At 38.5% G+C, this 12,006-nt stretch overlaps 1 protein-coding gene and 1 long non-coding RNA gene across 10 annotated transcripts in view; one reads left to right on the top strand and one right to left on the bottom strand.

Moving 5' to 3' along the window:
* Window positions 1-12,006, top strand: part of LOC102681021 (teneurin-a) — a 401,303-nt gene that overhangs the window by 294,952 nt on the left and 94,345 nt on the right. Inside the window, exon 1 of one of the 7 annotated variants that reach the window (XM_006614784.2) lies at window positions 11,876-12,006. The exons of the other annotated variants lie outside the window; for them this stretch is intronic. The gene's annotated coding sequence lies outside the window, so the exon portion shown is untranslated. Of the gene's footprint in view, window positions 1-11,875 lie in introns of those variants that run through there. 7 annotated transcript variants of the gene reach the window in all.
* Window positions 2,743-12,006, bottom strand: part of LOC102680433 — a 13,910-nt gene continuing 4,646 nt past the window's right edge. Inside the window, exons 2-3 of one of the 3 annotated variants that reach the window (XR_421652.2) lie at window positions 9,834-12,002; window positions 2,743-3,056 (exon numbers count right to left, since the gene is read on the bottom strand). This is a non-coding gene — a long non-coding RNA (uncharacterized LOC102680433). Of the gene's footprint in view, window positions 3,057-4,615; window positions 4,784-9,454; window positions 9,486-9,833; window positions 12,003-12,006 lie in introns of those variants that run through there. The other 2 variants (XR_004150354.1, XR_421651.2) reach the window with 2 other exon arrangements.

Raw genomic sequence — 12,006 nt, 5'->3', positions numbered from 1 at the left:
TAGTTTTTTTTTTTTTTTTTTGAAAATTGTAGTGTTTTGAAAATTAAATTTTTTTTATTATTATCGTTATATGGATCGGAAAATAATTGGGCATTAAATTAAATGAAAAAGTTAAAAATTTGGAGTAAAGTTTATATAATTGTGTGTCAAAATGTTTGAATAATATTTATTCAAGTAGTTATTAGAATTATCCACTCTATAATCTCGTATAATATACTATGGTTATTTGTGGTTATATTCGATGTCGAGAAGGATAAATTATCGAAGTAATTTTATTATTAACTTCAACTATTAAATTTTTATACCCCATCTATGATATGGGGAAATGATTTTTGTTTCTTCTTCTTTTGTTTTATTTTTCTTCCCGTGAAATATGGCGAGAGTTGAACAAGCTCATTCGTAATTACATTAAGAATATGTTTTTCGAGTTATTGCGCGAGGAAAAATAGCGGCGACGTACGTTGTTGACGGATGACAAATATGCTTCAAAATAACCAGTGAATTTAAATACGTCGTGACGTTTTGATATTTTGAAACAGTTGAATGAAATAAAGAAAAAAAAAATACGTATCAATGCTTATGCCGGGTCGAAACGTACTTCGAAAACGTAGTAGTACGTTGGATGATTCAGACAAAATAATTGTTTATGCAAGGAAAGATGATTGACAGAAATGGAACTATAAATCATTGATTTGATTGTTTAAAAATTCATCCAAAAGTAAAATTTCAAACTAGTAAATAAAATACAAAAATATAAAATAAATATAATTTCATTAAAGTATACCTAATATCGAGTAAATTTTAAAGAATTTTGATCAAACTTACTTAAATAAATATTTTCCTAAATATTTTTAATAAACGAATATAATATTTTTTCTAATAATCAACATTCATACCCACCATAACACTATCCATTCTGTTTCCAACAAAAGAATTTAACTTTACAAAAAAAGCTCAACTTACCGTTGCAAAAAGAAAGAAAAAAGGAAAGAAGAAAGAAAAGATCCTTGAAGCCACGCAATGTCCATTGAACGCGGTCTCCAACGCGAAAACCCTTCTTGCCGGAACACTCGTCGGTTACTATACAAGCTTCCTCTCCTCGAGAAGTTTGGGGGAGGTTGGCACGAACGGAACGGCCGGCCGTAATTTAAAAGAAGCGAACAGCATTAAGGAGGTTTCGCGAAAAGGACTCGTTGCCTATTGTCTGCCTCTCGATTGCCCATTAACCGTGCAATCCGCGTTCCACGAACAACAGATCGACCTCTCGATACTGTGAGCCTAACCGCGACTCATGAACCGCCGCGTTTCAACGTTTTAACGTCGCATCTCAACGGATATTATGACGTCTGCGCCGCTAACGCCATCTTTCGCCACGCTGCCAACGCGATTCGAGGCAATTCAGCGAGAGTTCATACAGTGGACGGTGGCGATAACGCGGTTCCCTGGATCCGTGCCAATTGCGAGATTCGTGGTATCTGTTCTCCTCCTCTCTATGACAGATTACGTTACGTTTGGCTCGGAGCTGAAGCTGTGAATGAAACGAGAAACACGGGATGAATGAAGTTTCGAAGAGAATGGTATTCGAAATTATCGAATGATTCGATAGAAAAATGTTAAAAACGTTTTTGAGAGGTTATATTTACTGGGACGTTCGTATAATCATCGATTATAATTAAGATCTTAAATAATATTTAGAAATTAAGTTAGGAAGCAGTGGTGTAATATTTGGCAAATTAAATCTTTAAATTGAATTTTTATTATACTGGAGTTAAATCAACTAATGTTAAACGTTAATAATTGAAATAAAATAGTATGGGCAAAATTAATTAGTTTCATTTAAAGATTTTTGAACCACTTTTTCTTCTCGAATTTTGTCTTCAGTGATATATATCATTTTTGCTACTATTTCGTTATATTTATTTTTAGTATTTTCTTTCAGATAAATAGAACCCAAGTTACGATAATAGTTCATATAACAAAAATCCAATAATCTAAATAATCGGATACTCGTTAAAAAATTTCGCGTAAATTAGATTCAAAAAGTAATCAAGTTTCATCAAGTATGAAATAAAATTATATTTATAGTTTCCTCGAATTGTTTATATATCGTGGCATTTTGTCATGTTAAAATTTTATCATCACGAAACACAGGCAAGAATTAATAAAGAAAAAAAAAAAACATTCGTTCCCATAAATTACGTGCAGGGTACGAGCGTCGTTTTGAGCAAACGAAGCGGGCCATTCAATCACAGAGCAAACGAGGCATCAACAGGCATCGGCCGTAAGAGGCACTCAAAGGACGCCTGCCGCGTTTCCGCGACAACGTGGACGCACATCAACTCGACATACAATATTTACCTTGTCGCTTGTTTCCCTTGGCGAAATAAAGCGTGCCCGTTCCTTTTAATAAGCAGTCACGTTACGGCCTATGCCTGTCAGATTCCATGAATGCTTGAGAATCGCAAGGGACCAGGCGAGAATGGGAGAAAAAGAGACAAGTGACGTAACACATACTCAAGGCGCTTCGAGACGTACGTGTATTGACTCGAGATTGAGGTTATGTGAAATTATTAGAAATTTTCTCGAATGAAGTTGCATTTAAAATTATTATAGGTCATAAAAAAATGATTGAACGTTTGAAATTTGTTGCTCGACTAGTTTCATATACGTAAAAATATAAATTTTATAAATATAAATTCATCGTTCCAATTGCATAATAATAATTATATAATTTTAATTAATCTACGTACATCTGGATATCTCTTTGATTGTATAATTCCCTTCTGCATAATTTACGACATTCAGGAGCATTCCAATGCTTACACAACCGAATCGCTCAAGAACTCCGAGGGCATCGAACGCCCATCGTTAGCTGGAACAATTCCGAGATCCCCAACATCGACTGGCGTGCTCATTGGCATGGCGGAGAAATCAAACCGGCCAATCTCTCCATTCTCGTATTCCCGTGGTACGATATTACAACCAGACCATATATTGACCATATATATATCAGAGGCTCGTCCATTTTCGTCTAATCTGTCGCCTCTAACGCGAATCTATCAAAAAAAAATATAATCGTATTACAAATCAACATAAAGTAACAAATAAAAAATGTAGCGTTAGAAAAAAATATCAAGACCTTTCTAAAAATTGTTTTGAAAAATATTCTGTTTCGAGAATAGCGAATTAGATTTTTGAGAAGAGTGAGCACAAAGATGTTTGATTTAATGGAACGATCTTGGATCATCTTGATTTGATCATCGAGCCGTGCACAATAGATTGAAATAAACTTCTTTATCAAGATTGGCCACGGTTCCTAGTTCTTTCGGTTACGAAGAATCATAGCTATATCTCATGGTATCTCTCATAGTTGTTTTAAATAATTTATCGATCGTATAGATACATTCTCATCGATTTTATTTAACATTTATGAATTCCAATAAAACATGATAAAATTCATATTTAATACAGAGGAAAATAAAAAAGAGAAATAAACTTCAAATAAACGTTAGTGCAACTTTATTAATATCGAGTAACACGTTCAAAAAACTTTCATCAAACCTTTTACAAACGCAGGAAACTCAATAAAAGCTCCCGTTCCTCCGTGTAAAATATATATATATACATACATACATAACTTTTATTTTTATATCGTACGTGCTATCTGTTGTAAATGAAACACAGAAAGCACCTCTCTACATAAATTGACCATCTCGAGACTGGTGGCGGAACGATTTGAATGCCGAAAGCTCTTTCTCTCTCTCTCTCTCTCTCTCTCTCTCTCTCTCTCTCTCTCTCTCTCTCTCTCTCTCTCTCTCTGGGACAGTTACCGTCGGATTTATTCCGTTGATAACGTGTCTACCGATCGGAAGTTCTCTATATACACATATATATATATATGTATATATATATTTTTTTTCATGTTTGCCGCGTGTTCGAGCAAACAGCCGATGTCAAGTGTCTCTGTTCCCCATATCGCACGCTCGTATACGCCAGCGAGTAGCGCGGGCAAAAAAACACGGCGTCGTCGTGAAAACGATGTACCCTTGTTTCGAGTGCACGCCCGACGGCCTGTATGGGTCGCGTCAGCACTTCAGAAATGCAAACGTCATTGTCACGAGAGATTTAATACATTCCAGCGGGTGAAACTGGCGAACGAGGCGCGCGAGTTTATGTTATCGCCACGTGACGAACGAAAAGGAACGTTGGCACGTTCTCTGCGATGCTCCATTTTCGTGGAAAAATATTTATTCACTTATGAAACTTTTACTTTATTTATTTATTCGGGACAAACGTATTGCAATTTTTCAATCTTGTATTTTTTCCTTTTCTTTCGTTTTCTTTTTTTTTTTTTCAAAAATAGAAAGGAAGAAGAAAGATTGACGATTTTATTTTTGTTCGAGAATTTGAGGTTATAAATTTAGATTTCGTTCGTTTCGTTCATCTTCGATAGTTAAAGTATTAATATAACTTTCGAATATTAAATATTCTTGTGTTAGTTTACGATTTTAATATTTAATAATTATAATATTTAATATTTAATTTTGTAAATATTCTTCTGTAAAATTGGCAAAGTGTCACAAATAATTGGCATTTTAGATTTGTATGAGTATCGTAGTTGCTAATAATGTCCGACAGAGGGCTACGAGTGATAATAAAAATAACCTTATTTCCCACTTGTCCGCTTTCCTTTTATGCAAAGCTAATGACACCACTAAGCGTTCAGCTGGTAACTCGCGAGTAAGTTGGTCGCGCGGTCCGGATCTCCAAAGAGGGTCGAAGCCTTTAAGAAAATTAGTTTGAAATTGAATTAAAAAACTTAGGAAGATTGGACGCCGGACAATATCCATGCATATAGAACGGTTTAAGGAAATTAGTTTAAAATTGAATTAAGAGGACCAGGGAAAATTCAAAAGGCGCGAGCCAGCTTTACGAGAGAAATCGTGCCTCGTGGATCTCGATTGTTCTCGCGTGGCTGTCGCGTGCTGCTGAAAAGATACGCGCCGTAGTTTATGACCGCGATACAAATTAAGAGAAAAATCTTTAATTTTCAACGATATTAAAATACTTTTTAATCGCAACTCTTACCTTTTTGTTTTACATTATCGTTCCAATAAAGATAAATTATTAAATAAATATGTTATAAAAATCAATCAATTTATCTTTAATGTTAAAGCACATTAATCTTATACGAATTAACGACGCTGTCCATTCTCTCTTAATACTACCGTTTTCACGTTGTAACAATAGAAACCGTTATAAAGAATGTCTTTCTTTTTTTATTCCATCGTGTTTCCGCATTAAGAATTAAAAGTATCTCTAACATTGAACAATAAAAATGTAGGAAAAATAGCAAAACAATTTTTATAAGGAATAAAAAAACTACTAGAAAATTCTTAGATTTAATTTTATTATCCTTAAAAAATTACAATTATTTTTGATAAAAATGTAAGAATAAAGAAAAATAAAAAATCCTATTGTCTAATAACTTTTACAGAAAGTATATCAATACTAAAATACTAATTCTTAATAACGTATTTCGAAACGAAACACTGCTATCAGTACTAGCGATGGTTGTTCTCTAATCGAGTAAACCGATAGCAAGTATCGATCTTAGCGTTGTAATTCATCGTAGGGCAACAATTACAATTCATTTGCAATATCACGCACATCTGTGGATCGGTTCATCTAAATCCAGAAATCAATGGGCACACGTACATCTCAATGGACAAATATCCGTATTATCCGATTCACGCAGATCATCCCGTGATTTTTCATTCCATCTCAAGTATCCAATAACTATTTCATTTTATTAATCCAAGTCAAATGGAGTACGATTGGACGACGATCAGGTTAGAAAATGCAAAATGAAACACATAGAAACGCGGCCCGACCGCGAGAGAAAGAGAGAGAGAGAATTTCGCTGTGCAAACGCTGCTCTCTGACAAAGGGGCGAGTTAGTGGAGTTCACCGGTGGAAGGTATGAGTTAAAATCACAAACGCCACGGGCAGTCGGCTGGTTTCTCGTAAAACAAGCAGAAATTTCGTACAATGCCCGCAGCGAGAGGGCAGGTCGCTCGCAAACGCAAGGAACGCGCCGTCAAAGCCGCCTGCCGCTTGTCGTCTTCAAACGTGCTATCGTTCCTCGATCTGTTCCTCGTTCGTGCTCGATAAAACTCGCCTCTCTTCGCTCGCACTCCCCCCACTCCGGCCACGCCGCTCACGTGGCCACAAAATGGCGTTGACAGTTGTGAACGCGTGTACACGCGTGCGTGCGTCTATGCACGTGTTGTGTTCGAATCGTGTATATACGAATGCAAATTGCACGAGAAAGAGGCTCGTCCGGATGTCCCAAAGGCGGAGAAGTGCCTACCGAGTAGATAAGGAGAACAAATGAGTCCTTGTGGCGGGAGGACGATATCTTCATAGTCGCGGAGCTGCCGGTACTCGTGGCGGCCTCTCAAAGCGGACAGAGAAGGACCAAGGAGATGCATGCCGATAAGGAAAGAAAAGAGAAGGGAGATTCAAAGCATCCAACGTGCTGTGAGTCTAGACGATCGTAAGGAATTAGCTGGCTTGAAAGAAAGGAGGAAGGAAGGAAGGAAGGAGAGGGAGAAGGAAAGAATGGAAGGAAGGAAGGAAGGAGAGGGAGAAGGAAAGAATGGAAGGAAGGAAGGAAGGAAGGAAGGAAGAATCTAAGTCGTGGTACAGCAACGGCCGACGTTTTCTGTTTAAGCGACATCAAAGGCCCTGTCGCGAATTTTCCTTTCACTGTGCCTATACTCTTTACGCCACTCGTTTCGGGTCACAGCATATTTGCGTTTTACGGGTGTCTCGTAATGCGAGGGAATCGGATATAGGATTGACGGATTTGAAATTGTATCGAAACATATTGTGATGATAGTTATACACTGATTACCTCTATAGATCCTTTGCATAATATAAAAGTATATAAAACTCAATTTTAATGAGTTTTATAAAATCAAAATCAAATTATGATGACAAGATTAAAAAGATATTTTTAAAATATTCACGCACGCGGAATTTAAAATGATTTAAAGAAATATTCTAAATCTAAATTTAAAATCAATATTCAATTTAACAAGTTTGAGTGGAAGTTTTAAGAAACAATCTATATACCTTGGATAGTTGGAAAGAATGGCAAGCGAGCAGGAGTCGCCACCACTAAAAAGTGTAAACGTTGTAGGTAAATTTCGACTGAAACAACTTCTCCATCCATCTCTTCTCCCTTTCTTCCCAACTTTCATCCATTCGTCTCCATCCCGCCCGTGGTGTACGTACATTGTGCGTGCGTCTGTGCGTCTACCACGATTGTTCGTCAGTATCAACGACCAGCAGGATGTACCGAAGGGGATAATTAAACTTCCCAACGAGCGAGGGCACACTCTCACGAGTCGTGCTCTCGACGGAATAGCTTCGAGAGAGTCAATAGTATCTCTATAACCCTCGTCGCATCTGCAAAGATGTCTAGATACAGACGGGGACGGAGTGGGGGTGGAGCTTGGGTGGGAGGAGGGGAGTAGCGATTTAGGATCATCCTAACTGGATACGCGTCACCAAGCTGACGAGAAATTACGATCGAGTATTTAATTATAAATTCGAGTTCGCCTCGACGGAATTCGCGGTCTCGTTCAAGCGTGGTGTAATCGGCGCCAGAGAGGGCCCACCCTTTTCGAGGCGATTAAATCGACGATGATAGTAACTCCGTTCTTTGACTGGATGATAGGAATCGTCGATTTTACGAGCAAGAGGTTTTAATTAGTGGTGTACAGGTGGATAATACATGACTGTTCGTCGAGTCGAAGAAATTAAACGTATTGATACTTGGCTAGCTTCTTCGATAGCTACAGAATTTGGGAGGAATTTGGTTGCATGATTTAGAAAGAGAATTTTTGCAAAATATTTTTTATCAAGAATGCAAAATATTGTGGAAAAAAGGGATTTCATATTACACAATTTATCAATCTTCTTTTAATTTAAAATCATTATAAATAATATTCGTTTTTAAAATTCTACTTAATCTTGATGAGAATGTAGAAAAAGTATCATTGCTTAATTCTATTTTCATAAATTTTCATTTGTATCGTATAACGTTATATTTTTGTATCTTTCAAAGCAATAAAAATCTCTAAGTTTCGTATATAAATTATTCGTTTATATACTGCATTCGTTGTATAATACTTTGAACTTCGAACGATGTAATTGCTCAGGACATTTAATGCGAGAGAAGCGATTATTTTTACGATTCGAGATTGTTGAGATGCAAATCAATCAATAGGATATATTTCGTCTTTTATTTTCATCGATGGCACAGGTAAACAATATATGTAACAATATCGATACGCCCCTTGTCTATTTACTGACCGATAATTGTAACACGATATTATTAATTATAAACTGTGCAGTTAATACGTTTTCACGTATTGCGTTATTAAAGTTTATCTTCGTGATTATTATTGCCTTTTGTTTTGTCGTTTGTATTATCTTTTTATGTACCATGACAATGCACTATGACGATATAATTGAAAGTATTTTGTAACGTCGTTACGCAAAAGTAGTTAGATATATTAATGGTAGATTTCTTACGGAGATATGACAGGCATGCTCATCTATTCCGTAGTTCCAGACGATCACTAGTGGCGCTGTTTACATGTCGTCTGACCTGTTTGCATTGCATCCTCGTTTTCATTTACCGTGTTTCGAATAGTTGAAAGTTTACCCGATTCACGAGATCTATGAATAGAGATTTCTAGCGATATAACTTGTTCAATGCAGAAATTACTTCAAAATTAGTCCGTAATGAATCGATCGTAATACAAATGTAATATATAAATGTAAATTCTAAATTATAAGTTGACCCAAAGACCCAAAATATATAAAGGATAAAAAGTTGCTTCTTTTTTATAAAAAATGAAAAAACAAAATAGAAATAATGTTTGCCAATTTCGATTAATGTTCTAAAGAATTTACAAAATTCTCATTATTTCCATAGCCATACAAAATCTCAAACATAAATTCTATAAATTCTATAATTATTTATTCTGTATAATTATTCTATAAAAGTTTTATAATTACAACGTGATAAAGGCAAAAACTATAAAAATACGTCTATATTTATAGAAAAAATAATATTACGTTATAATAATACAACGTTATGAATTGCAGATGAAAATTCCTTTCATTTATTAGCAAGGATCAAAGGAAAATCACGACATCTAAGAAAGTCGCACATAACCTATTATACGACATTGAAAATGAAGCTAATAAGAAAGAAAAACGGTTCAGAGTGTTCCAACGCGTATATAGGGAACAAAAGAGCAAGTAAGTTCACAATAGCGAAAGCAGCTTTTTTCTCGTTCCAAAGCGCATTATTAATTTCAAACATAATAAAATTTCTAAATATTTTTTTATCGTAACGTTGAAAACGTTTAATAAAATTCTTGTGTGCATTTCTAGGTGTGTATCTAAAAAGAAAAAATATTTAAATATTTTTTCAATTTCCAACATTTTTATCTAAAATCTACTCAAATAAATTTAATGAATTGTAATTTTTAATTAGTTAAATTTTAAAATAATCTAAATTCTAAAAAATCTTGACTATCGTATTATAAAGATTTGTCTTATTTAAAGATAAATGTGATCTTCTTCACTTTTCTACATTCGAATCTGTTCGATCTTTACAACGATCACAATTCACGATAAAAATCAGCACACGCACCACTACCACGTTTGACCATTTCACGTCGTCGCTTCTACCTAACTTGTTGATACCCGACCGCACACCGTAATCCCATATCGAACTACCCACGCACCTCTTCAATTCCACCGAATAACCTCGATCCTCGTTCCCCTTGCTTCCCTCCATCAAAAAATATCCAATCAACCGCCACCGACAAAAACTGAAAACCCAGAACTTTCCAGCCTTCGTCCCACGAGCAATCCCTCTCGAAACTTTCCAACAGTGAGAAGTTGTGCGCGGATATCGACACCCCGGCGGATCCGCATCGCAAAACAAGCGTAGACACGACGAGTCACAGCGATACGATGGTCACGGCGCCGTGACGACGAATAGTGAGTACACCACCCGCGTGGCGGCGTTCTCTTCCAACGGTTTATCCGTTCATGGTGTTGGAGGGGTGATCTGAAGCGCGTGGCACGCATGCGCGTCGAGAGCGGCGTGGTGGGGACACTCAGTGTCACTCGGTGCCGGGCGTTGCGGCGCTGTGGCCCTTCAGTCTTTGATCTGCAGCTGACGTGAGTGTATACGTTTTCCTCGAGCGTGCTCTCTCTCTCGAACGACGAGATCGTTTCTCACTGAACGCAATAAAGAGGGGAGTCTACGAGCACGATACAACGTTGGTGGTGCAGTAACCTCTCGTTGTACGCTATATCACCTCGGTATCTACGCTCGAGAAGACGACGAACTAAGCCGAAAGCAGACGGCAGGATCACACGATTGGATTTAAACACGCTTCGGCACGATCGTTATTGGAGTTTCGTTTTTCGTGAAGTGCCTCGAAGTTTTTTTCTTCTTTCTTTGATTCGATTTTTCATTAATTTCGCGAACGGATCGAAATAATTGTTGCCGTTTAAAAGCGATTCGAAAAAAGGAGTAGTGAAGTTAGATGAGAGAAATTGTTGAGTAACTGGTTGGTCCTCGGCGACACGGTCTCTTCACTTGCACCCCTGGGACCTTCAGGGCACGCTGCTCACGCTCCACCGGCACGGATTTGCGTGCAGTTCTCAACCCCCTGACCCAATTAGCTCGTCCGTGTCGAGAGTATCCGTGACGTATGTTGGCTGCTCGTTCTTGGAAGAGAATTGCTTCTGTCATCGGGATCGTTTCTCTAGTGATGTGCCATTGAGGAAACGTTCTACTTCTGGCTTATACTTCTTATTACAAAAAAGGAATAACACGATACGATCTAAAGTTTCGGAATTGGTGAAGGAAAAAGTGTTCAAGTGTTAAATTATCGAGTTTTTCCAGTGCTTCGAAAGTGTTCGCAGTGAAAAAGGGATACGCGTCGAATCCTGAATCGTCCTGAATTCTGAAACATCGATCAATCCTTCGCAAAAGTGATCAACAAAAATACCTCTCAAGGAACTTTCACCATCCATCGACAGCCGTCTGAACAACGTATACCTGCCTCTTATTCAAAAGTGTCCTTTGCAACGAAGAAATAATCGTCCGCTGTTCAACGGCGGACTAGTGACTGGGACCATCCACTTAATCCCCCTTTCGCGTAGCATCGCGCGGGAGTTGAACTTTCTCGCTGGCGTTGACAGATCGATAACAAAGTTTGCGTACACGTTAGCCGGGTCCATAGCCGACGGCTAATCACGGGAACGAATTCAACCATCGTGGAATGCGTCTGTTTTAACGAACCACCCTCAAAACAACGATCGAATCGGCGTGGTATAAACGGCGGCCATTCCAGCGGATATAACCATTCCAGCGTGACATGCTGACATCCTGAAGGGTAAAAGAATACGCTGCCTCGCTCGTGGAAGGACCTATATGCGGACCGCGGTGCGTCCGCCGGAAATCTGACGGGCCGTCGTTACTCTAACCGCCGAGGCAGCTTGTCGTTTTCCCTCTCGAGCAAGAAACGCCAGTATCTGGTGAAGTACAAGCGGAAACAGGAGGACAGGCGCGTATCAGAGGGCAAGGAGGAGCAACGGGGCTCCCCGTGGCCCGTACTCATCGACAATCGTCGCAACAAAGGTGCAACGGTGAAGGGTAACGGTGGATTCGGCGACTATTCCGCGGCGGGGGAGTTCGAGGTCTGGGGAGACGAGCAGCANGCGGATGGTGTAGAGAGGCAGGTGGCGAGGCCGCCTTCGCGGCAGCAACGATGCGAAGGCGGTTCGTCGCTGAGGCCGTTGCTTCACGTCGCTCATTGTGAGCTCCACTCACCCCGCGAACCGGAGCTGCTGCGACTCGACCATCTGGAGGCTCTCGAGCACAAGTCTGACCGTGACTCG

The sequence above is a fragment of the Apis dorsata genome, unplaced genomic scaffold, assembly GCF_000469605.1.
Source record: "Apis dorsata unplaced genomic scaffold, Apis dorsata 1.3 scaffold_197, whole genome shotgun sequence".
Taxonomy (NCBI): Eukaryota; Metazoa; Arthropoda; class Insecta; order Hymenoptera; family Apidae; genus Apis; species Apis dorsata.
Note: the sequence above shows the minus strand (reverse complement) of the source record. Positions and strands in the feature narration are given on the sequence as shown.